Source organism: Prenolepis imparis, unplaced genomic scaffold, assembly GCF_030444845.1.
Source record: "Prenolepis imparis isolate NDT839.2.m4 unplaced genomic scaffold, iyPreImpa1.0 SCAF_8, whole genome shotgun sequence".
In the NCBI taxonomy this organism is placed as follows: Eukaryota; Metazoa; Arthropoda; class Insecta; order Hymenoptera; family Formicidae; genus Prenolepis; species Prenolepis imparis.
The window spans coordinates 1,940,614-1,951,504 of record NW_028141166.1 but is presented as its reverse complement, the minus strand read 5'-3'; the positions used below and the strand labels follow the sequence as shown (position 1 = coordinate 1,951,504).

The window sequence follows — 10,891 nt, the reverse complement described above, 5'->3', positions numbered from 1 at the left end:
CTTTTATATATACATAAAGATACATACCAATATAAGATACAATTAATAAAGTGTTAAAAACATAAACGAAATTAGTGTGTGAAATTAATTATCATTCACCTGAAACATTTGGTGCCTCCTGTGAGGTCGCTCGCAGTGATGAGCGCGAGCGATCATCGAACGATTATGGACTGAAGTCGGACGGACATCAACCCTTCACCGACAAGGAACGAGAGAGAAAGAGTACAACAAGCGACGAGAGAGAGTACGGCAACGGCAAGTACATTCCATGTGAATCTCGAGTCGTCAATTGAGCAATTCTTCTTCGCCTTTTCCCTACTTTACATCCTTTACCTTCACAAGTTACACTATGGCAGATCGAATCAAGCTTTTAGTTCAGAAGCGAACGTCGCTGAAGTCGCAAATCACTAGTTTAACAAATCTCGTCGAACGAGAACGGTATGACAAAACCGCGTTAAAATTACGTATGACTCGCATCACGGAACTTTACCATGCATACGAGGAATTTAACGACGAGCTCATGCTATTAGACCCGAACGATCATCACAAGGACGAATTCGCGAACGTCCAAGAAAGATTTTACTCTCTCGCGAGCAAGGTTAGACATAGTTAACCCGTCCGTATCCGCCGCGAATGCCAGTACTTCGAGCAACATAACACAATTCAACGACTCTGGGGCGGCCGTGCTTGCGAAACGACGAGTAAAATTACCAGTAGCGTCTCTGCCTAAATTTGATGGTCGCTATGAAAACTGGCTGTCATTCAAAAACACATTTCTCGCGATGATATACACACAAGCGGATCTATCTGATGTAGAAAAGCTGCAGTATTTAAAATCATCATTGACTGATGAAGCAGCTAATAAATTAAAAATTTTATCGATCGAAGGCGCGAATTATTCTAAGATGTGAGAATTGTTAAAAAGATCATACAAAGTAAAACGGATTTCAATTTCTCGACATCTCTCGTTACTCTTAAACTTGTTCACTTTAGAAAAGGAAACGACCGACGGTTTAATCAAACTCGCGGACGACGTCCAACAGCATTTTGCGTCTTTAGCCGCACTGGGGATAAGCGTAGGATCCGAAATACTCGTTAATTTGTTAGAGAGCAAGTTACCGAAGAACACGACCGAGAAATGGGAGGAAACATTAGGTCGGAACGAATTTCCGAAAATTGACGACTTATACGAGTTTTTATATAGAACCGCGGTTCGAGTCTCTAAACGCGTTCGAGAGGTATCTAAACGTGACGAAGATAAATTCACATCCCCCTTCAAAAGGGGACGAATTTCCAATATCTTTATGGTTAGCGGAACAAACAATTGCACGACATGCAAAAATGAGCAACACCCTCTGTTTAAATGTGACAAGTTTAAACAATTGTCTGTGCCCGAGCGCATCAAATTTGTAAAAAACGCGATGCTCTGTTATAATTAACTGCGTTCGCACCGAGGTAAGGCGTGCAATTACAGTAATTGCACTATTTGCCAAAAACGGCACAACACGCTTTTGCATCTCGAGAAACGCAAAGACGTCACGACGACGACCTCCGCAACGGGATCGAAAGAAACAAAAACCGAATGACAAAGAGAGAATAAAGCGGCGTGTCTTGCAGCGATATCACCGGCTGTCACTCCTCAGCTAATGACAACTGCGACGATAATCGTACGGAATTGCGATCACAACTTAATAAGGTGTCGCGCGTTATTAGACACGGGTGCAACGGCTAATCTCGTCTCCGAAAGACTTGCGGACCACCTAAAACTGCCCGTGATTTCTGGTACATCGCAGATCGGTGCAATTAATTCGATAAATACAATGTCGAAGGGCGTCGTCTCTATCACTATTCAATCAATACATAATGAATTTCGCAAGAGTCTAGTATGCTTAACGATTCCGTCGATAGCAGAATTAATTCCGTCGGAGATTTTTCCACGACATTAAAATACCGCATAACATTAAATTAGCCGATCCGGAATTTCACTTGCCACGCCCGGTGGACCTATTGGTCGGGGCCGGAGCCACCATATCATTATTCTCAATAGGTCAGATTGATTTATCGCAAGGGAATCGCGATTTATACTTACAGAAAAGTCGCCTCGGTTGGGTAGTCGCGGGCGGAATGGAATCGCGAAATTACCCGAAGAATGCAGCATGTCAACTCATTAGCTTAGAATCACAGATTGCTAAATTTTGGACAATAGAGGAATTGGTAGCCGACACGTCAAAATCCGCCGAGGAGCTCGCATGTGAAGAACATTTCACGAAAAATATTGCTCGCAATAACAACGGCCGTTATACGGTACGATTACCGTTTCGCAAAACTGATAAACGTCTCGGCAATTCGAGAACCGCAGCTCTCAAATGCCTAAATTCTCTCGAGCGAAAATTCGAGTCGGATCCGATATTAAAGATCGCGTATTCCCAAATAATCCAAGAATATTTAGATCTAGGACAAATGACACTGATAGACGATCCATCTGACGACGGGTTTTATATGCCGCATCATGCGGTGTTCAAGAATTCGAGCAGCACGACAAAACTTCGCGTGGTATTCGACGCGTCGGCAAGATCAAATACGGGCACATCTTTAAACGACGTGTTATTAGTAGGGCCGACGGTACAAGATACGCTGTTCGCGCATTTAATCCGATTCCGCATTTATAAATACGTCATCACAGCGGACATAGAAAAAATGTATAGACAGATATTGCTGCACGAGGATATATCAACGTATCCTTTGGCGTCATAACGATCAAATAAAAATTTTACAGCTTAACACTCTTACATTTGGCGTATCTTCGTCACCTTATCTTGCTATACGAACAATCCAAAAACTCGCCAATGATGAACGCGAAGCGTATCCTACAGCTGCTCGAGTTCTCGAGACGCATCTATATGTGGATGACTTATTATATGGTACGAACACAATCAGCGAAGCTCGAGCTTTACGGAACGATATAATCGCGTTATTTTCTCGAGGCGGTTTTAACATCCGACAATAGGCATCGAACGACAGACGTATCATCAACGATTTAATTCCCGAGGCTATAAATTCAAATATCACACTCGATAAGGACAACTCTCTAAAAATACTAGGTATAATGTGGCGCGCGTACGACGATGTGTTACGATATTCGGTACGCCCATACAATCGCGTCGAAAAGGTCACGAAGCGAATTATTCTTTCGGAAATCGCGGGAATTTTCGATCCGTTAGGCATCCTGGGACCCATCATACTGCAGGTTAAAAAATTAATGCAGAATTTGTGGCAATGCAAATTAGATTGGGACGAATCAGTTTCGCCTAGCATTCACATCGAATGGATAGAGTTCGCGACACAACTAGAATTGATCAATGAATTGTCTATCGATCGACGAATAGTAATCGCCGATTACAACGACATCCAAATTCACGGGTTCTGCGATGCAAGTAACATAGGTTACGGCGCCTGTCTATACATTCGTTCTAAAAGTCGGGACGGTGAGGTACGTTGTCGTATCCTTTGTGCAAAATCTCGAGTGGCACCATTAAAATCACTAACGATACCGCGTCTCGAATAATGTGGCGCCCTTTTATTAGCCAAACTGTATCGCGAAATACAGAGCACGTTAGGATTTTCCCCCAGCAAAACAATATTGTGGAGTGATTCAACTATCGCGTTGCACTGGATCAAAACACCACTCCATCGTTTAAAAACGTACGTCTCTCACCGCGTCGCTCAAATACAAGAAAACACCGATTCACAAGTTTGGCGGCACGTTAAATCTAAGGATAACTCGGCCGACGTCCTATCAAGGGGTCAATTGCCAAGAGCGTTCCTCAACAATCAGTCGTGGTTCTCCGGACCATCCTGGTTGACGAAGGAGGAGGGCGGATAGCCTGACGGAGACGTGAAATTAGATGAGGTACCGGAATTAAGAAAAACCGCGTGTTTCGCGACAGTCTCATACGATTGCAGTATATTCGAAAAATATTCATCATATTCTCGGCTGTTGAAAATCATTGCGTTGTGCCTACGCTTTCGACCGAAAAATACTTACCGCGGACAGCTATCCATAAAGGAGATAAACGAAGCTGAAATCAGAATAATAAAATTTATGCAAGCCTCTCACTTTTCACGCGAATTAAACGAACTTACGAATAAGCGCTTTATAAACAAGGGTAGCCTAGCAGCCCTGAATCCGTTTATCGACGAGATCGGTTTAATTCGAGTCGGCGGTCGTCTCAAGGGTCAGCATTAACTTTTGCACAAAAACATCCGATCGTACTCCCGAGTCGGTATGTCTTGACAGACCTCATTATTAAAAATATACACGAGAAATATCATCACACATGAATTCAAACAACTTTGTATACGGTTAGACGTAAATTCTGGCTACTAGACGGCCGAAATCAGGTGCGAAAGATCGTACGATCGTGTGTACGTTGCTTCCGTTTTCGCGCCGATACGGTCAACTATAGAATGGGCAATTTACCGAAAGTCCGGGTACAGAACGCGGCGCCCTTCGCTAATATCGGGATAGATTTCTGCGGCCCGTTCTATATCAAAGAGAAAAAACATCGAAATCGAAACAAAATCAAGGTATATGTATGTGTTTTCGTATGCATGGCTATAAAGGCGGTACATTTAGAAGTCGTGAGAGACTTAACTACTGACGGTTTTTTGGCGGCTTTGCGACGTTTCGTGGCAAGACGGGGCCTTTCGGCGCACGTTCATACAGACAACGGAACTAATTTTGTAGGAGCGAACAATCAATTAAGAGAACTATATGTTCTCCTCAACTCCGACGAACATAAAAATACGATAAGTCGATTTGCTGTCGAACATAACATCACATGGCACTTCATACCGCCCATAGCCCCACATTTCGGAGGACTATGGGAACCCACGTTAAAATCCTTTAAACACCATTTTAGACGCGTCGTCGGAGAACTTCTCTTCACATTTGAGGAGCTGAACACTTTCACAATAGAAATTGAAGGAATCTTAAACTCAAGACCTATCTCCCCCCTTTCTTCCGACCCTAACGATCTGTTAGTCCTAACACCCGGACATTGCTTAATCGGCAGACTGTTGATTAATATGCCTGAGCCTGATCTCTCGTCTGTCCCAGCCAACCGTCTCTCCACCTGGCAACATATAACCAAGGTGCGACAGGATTTCTGGGCACGCTGGAGCCTGGAATATCTTAACGAGCTCCAAGTTAGGCGCAAATGGATAAGGGGAGGAGAGAATATCGACATAGGAACAATCGTCCTTATCAAGGAGAAGAACCTGTACTCAATGGGCCTTAGGCAGGGTAACTGAAATCCACCCAGGCGAAGACGGAATAATGCGGACCGTCACTGTTAAAACGGCAACAGGAACAATGAAACGAGCCGTGAAGTGTATATGTCCACTTCCGGTCGAACAATCGGAACATAATGATAAGGTGTAAAACGTACAATCATGTTATGAACATATGTTGTAAACTATCATATCAATATAAGACGACCAAATACATATTGCGGTTGATCGGTACCCTCTCAACGGGGGGAGTATGTCGCGACGACAAAGAGTGGGCCCACTACAAACCCTTGCCGAGCGAGGCTATCGAAATACAAACGCGTACCGATACCTTTGTAACATCGCTCGAGATAATCGTGCGATCACGCGACGTCACGATTCGACGAAGTTAGCTTTGTACCACCACCGACGGCCAATCCGCGACCGACACAATCACCCCTCCCACGATAGGGGTCGTACCTCGTAAGAATGTGACCGCGACACACAAATTTTCCGCAGCTCGTAGAGTAAGGAAGCAAGTATTCTATTGTCTCGAGTCAAGAAGTCGAATCTTTTAAGTCGAGACCGAGATCTCGTACCGCATTCGAGGCCGAGTCCTCACTTTTCTTAATTTATCTTTTATATATACATAAAGATACATACCAGTATAAGATACAATTAATAAAGTGTTAAAAACATAAACGAAATTAGTGTGTGAAATTAATTATCATTCACCTGAAACAAGCATCGTTGGAGCCTAACTGTCTGGTGTGGAATTGTTAATGGCTATTTAATTGGTCCTTATTTTTTTGATGCCATGGTTAATGGTGCAAATTATTTACAGTTGTTGAGAGACGATCTTCCGGGTTTACTTGAAGATGTTGACCTCGATACAAGGAGGAGAATGTGGTTGCAACAAGATGGCGCAGGACCTCATTATGCCAATACGGTCAAAGCTTTCCTCAATAATACCTTTCGTAATCGATGGATTGGCAGAGGCGGTCCAGTAAGATGGCCAGCAAGATCGCCCGATCTACCATCGCTTGATTTTTATTTGCGGGGCTACCTCAAAGATGTATCTTGCCTTCGTTGGCTGGATCAACCACCGATCTTGCCTTCATTGGCTGAATCAACCACCGATCTTGCCTTCATTGGCTGGATCGTTCTCCGAACACAAAAGAGGTGTAAATCCGACTGGGCAACCTCCGCGCGGTACATTTTGGGTAATGCAAATGCCGGCGGTATTGTAACTTTCAAGCCTTATAACTTGAAAATTACTTAATGAAAAAACATTTAATTATAGTGTTTTGGAAAGCTCTCGATGTCAGCTAGAAGAATGTCAAATAAAAAATGGGGGTTTTCATTTAAGATTTTAAAGTTAACCTTCAAATGACCTTCAAATTTGACCTCAAGGTCAAAGTCAAGGTCACCATCGGATGTCCCCCTCGAAATCCTACGATTGAAAGTCAAATGACAGAAAAAAAAGATTCAGAAAAAAAATTTTATTAATAAATCTCTAAATACAAAAGACGGAATTTTTACATAGAAAAACATGTTGAAAGAGTTATCAAGTTTTTCTTGAATATCTTAAAAAATATTAGAAAAATAAAAAAATGCTTCAGATAAAAGTTGTTCAAATTAATTAGTAGAAAAAGTTGTTATAATAATATAGATTTCCATTTAAAAAATTCATTCTTACCTTCACTTGACCTTGGAGACGCCGCCCAAGGTCATATGAATATTACTATGTTATGTCCCCCTTGAAACCCTACAACTTTTGTAGGAAACATTTTTTGATTTAACGCAGTGTTTCTGAGATATTTGAGTGGGTCCTTTAAAGTGGGACACCCGGTATAATAATGTCATCCCATTCATCGACTGGACGACCGAGGTTTGTCAAAGCGGCTAGAGACGCAGAAAGTGTATCACGTAATTTCTTTAGCTCGTTAACATTCTCGCTTTTCATCGACGGTAAATTAATAAACGAATGGATGTGCGCCTGTACAAGAGCTTGCTTGTCGTCATATTCGTTCGTCAACAATTGCCACGCGGATTCATAATTAGCATCGGAAATCTTCAAATTAGCAATTAATAAAGCGGCATCGTCACTCAGGCTTGATTTCAGATAATGAAATTTCTGAGTGTTTGATAGTACATCGTTATTTGCGACAAGCGACTCGAATGTATTGCGAAAAGTCTCCCACTCTAAATATTACCCGAAAATTTTGCTAATGAAATACGCGGTAGCTGAAGTATGACTACGCGCGTCGCGGAAAGAAGAGTCCGTGCTATGATTACATAATTCCTGATCGACTTTATTCAGTCTACTTATCGTTTCGTGTAAATGGTCCGCTGTCTCGATGTAGACGCCCTCAGCCTCGTAGAATTCATCGTTGACGAAGTAGGGGTTGTCCTTTCTCTCGTCCGCGGTAGCTAAACAGCAGATCCTTGTATTCAGCGTTTGAACTTTGTTCCAGAGTTCCTTTAAATCTGACAGGCGACCTTGCGTCTTGGGAACAGTGACGTTGACTTTGGCAAGCTTCTTGAAATTGATTAAGGCGCGCTTGAGCAAGGCGATCGTATTTGTTTGTTCAACAATAAATTGACTCAGATCGTAGACATGATTGTATCCTCACGAGATCGCACCGAAATTCGGACCGCACAAGCTTCGCTGGGTCTCGATTGACTCGGGCTCCGCACGTATCAATACAGGCGTGGGAGTTAGCGGGCGAGATAGCGCGACGATACACTACTTTGCGCGGATATTTCCCCGCGAGTCACTCCGCGAGTCACCCTGACTGTTCGGTGAGGAACCGTACCCTCACTCCAAAAAAAATCGATCCCTTGTAATTTCGACTTGTCTTCAAATCGTCTTTGTACAGTCACGAGCGTATTGCAGTACGTCGGGGATGCAGCGGTGCACGTGATCCTCACGTGGGCGTAGCACCTGTTGGCGAGAGAGGCTTCCGTGAGCGAGCGAGATGGTCGACGCAAGCCGGAGGGAGTAGCGTCAGAGAGCGGCTTCCGCGTGCGCGAGATAGTGGACGCACGACGAGAGTCGCGAGACAATCGATCTCGTTACAATCGGTAGCGAGAGAGAGAGAGAGACTGATAAAGTGTCCACTGTAATGACGTGGTTCACTATCGATTCACTGTCCGTCGGCACGAGAAACAACGTTTCTTTTGATCTGCGAGTTCACTCGCGAGACACTCGAAAAAGATCCGGCTCGAAGGACCAAACAATGTCCGCGTGACCTTCGATACCAGCGCGGACACCGTAAAGAAATTTTTATTAGCCGGATTGAGAGTCAGGTTGAGTGCATAAACACAGTCTTGTTAGTTTTTCAGAATATACTTTATTCTCGGACGATGACGGACTAATCACTAGACGCGCTCAATACTCGTTCGATAATTAGCGATACTGTCTCTAAAGACTCTTCTCTCGCACTGAGGCTAAAGCTCCGCTCGCGTCTCAAGACCCCAAATTCGCGGTGTCCAAAAAAGGCGCCTGATTGGTAGCATCGATCAGACGATCGAGGTTTGCCAATCAGAAGCGGCCAAGAGAGGTGCTAACAAACCGCGGAAAGCACTTGGAGTGATGTTTGTCGAAGGCGACAGAAAACATAAAACACTGGAGCGCGCAACGCAAACGCCTTTTGTCAGCGATTCGCAAACACCTTTTGTTCAAATTTAGCAAAGCAGTAGTGATTTAGACGTTTGAAAGTAAATAATCTTTGACTTAAGTAGGGATACTATGAGAGTTCTAACCCATGGGGCTCGGAGGGGAGCGCGGGGCGGGGGGTTCTCCGCGGTGAGGGAGTCTGACGGCACGCGGGGCGGGGGGGATCTCGGTGGCGAGGGGGATGACGTCACGCGGGGCGGGGGCACTTATCGCTGTGTGGGGGACGCTTATCGCGTTTTGTTTTTTCGCGGGTATAAACATAACAGCGTATTGTATTACGCGCCGATGTCCGGCAGCTCATAAACAGATATTACTATGATTTTATCTGAGGGATGGGGATCTTAGGTGCCGCGCTTATCGCGACGAACACGTCAGGACACGTGTTTTCGCGGTAAAAGACCGTGTTGCATTACGTGCCGATATTCGGCAGCCTTTGCGGTACCCCCCCTCCCAAGCGGGATTCTGTACTATGATTTTATCTGAGGGATGGGGATCTTGGGTGCCACGCTTATCGCGACAAACACGCCAGGACATGTGTTTTTGCGGTGAAAGACCGTGTTGCATCACGCGCCGATATTCGGCAGCCTTTGCGGTACCTTCCCCCTCCCCCTAAGCGGGATTCTTTCTCATTGTTTAGAGAGCGCCGATGTCCGGCCGCTTGAACTTTTATAAACAAAAATGAGCGCCGATGTCCGGCCGCTTTGTGTCAAAAGCGATAACTCGATAAAAGGGGAGATCACCTTTCCGAGATGTAATTAAACAATCAATCATACGTTAAACATGAAGAGAGGAAGAAAGGATTAGATGAAATATAATGAGGACTGCTGTCGAGTCAAACCATAGTATGTGATTTGAAAGCGCATAGCTCGGTTGAAAAAGTGTAGCAGTTACTTTCTTGTGTCAAAATTGTGTAGTAATGTGTAAAAATGGAAAATAATAATTTCGAGGCAATATTAGACGAATCGTCTGATGAAGATCACGCGTTGTCGAATGACAGTAATTATATTAGTGATCAAAGTGAAGACCTTACAGAAATTGACGACAAGATAGTGTCTAATTCGCAAATCTATGCATTAAACGGACGTACGAAAGTTTGTGCCATATACTTTTATTATTCTACGGGTGATGCTCTTGCTTTATGTATTTCGTATATAATCTCTATTCAAGATGTCGGGCACATGTATGCTGTTAGCATACATGTGCTGAAGCATGTGATTCAATTACACGACGCAGTGGATGGTCGATACTGTAGCAATTGTCAAGATGCATTGTATCAGATATTTCCCTGTGATATATGTCCAATTTGTACGCATTTGTGAAAAAAAAACATGGAAAACATTGAGCAGACTGAACGCGACCTGTTGGAGCGGGCTCATAAAGTCACCACTTGAGGCGAGTTATTTATGGAATATAAACATCTCAGAGATAATGATGATGATGATGATGATGATGATGATGTGATAAAACCGCGGTGCACCATCAAACCTTGTGAGGAATCGAAGAACATTCCAGTGACTTCGATTGTGCAATTTTTAAGAAATCGTGAACTCGGTCTGCGAAAACCTCACACAGTGAAAGTGCAAAATTTTCTGGGAGCTCGTGAATATTGTTTAAAACAAGCTAAGATGCATGGACATACTTCAGTAATATGTTATGAATACCAGCTACATTGTGCACTTGATAGTATGCATTGTTTAAATAAAATGTGGGGTGAAATCAGTGAATATTGTTGGCCATTTGAATCACCATCTCATTCACCATCGCCATCCGATGCTGAGGAGGAGGAGGAGGAGGAGGAGGAGGAGAAGGACGTGTTCGCAGCATGGAATTAGTGAGTATTTTTAAAATTTTTAAAATTGAGTTAAAAAATAATAAAATTTTTTTCTGTTATACAGGAGTTACGCCCGGCCGTCACCTCCGCAGCAATCCCACGGCTAT

General features: G+C 43.7%; 1 pseudogene; it reads left to right on the top strand.

The window, feature by feature from the left end:
* Positions 1 to 349: 349 nt before the first annotated feature.
* On the top strand, positions 350 to 5,227 carry LOC145939266 (uncharacterized; annotated as a pseudogene).
* Positions 5,228 to 10,891: the final 5,664 nt, after the last annotated feature.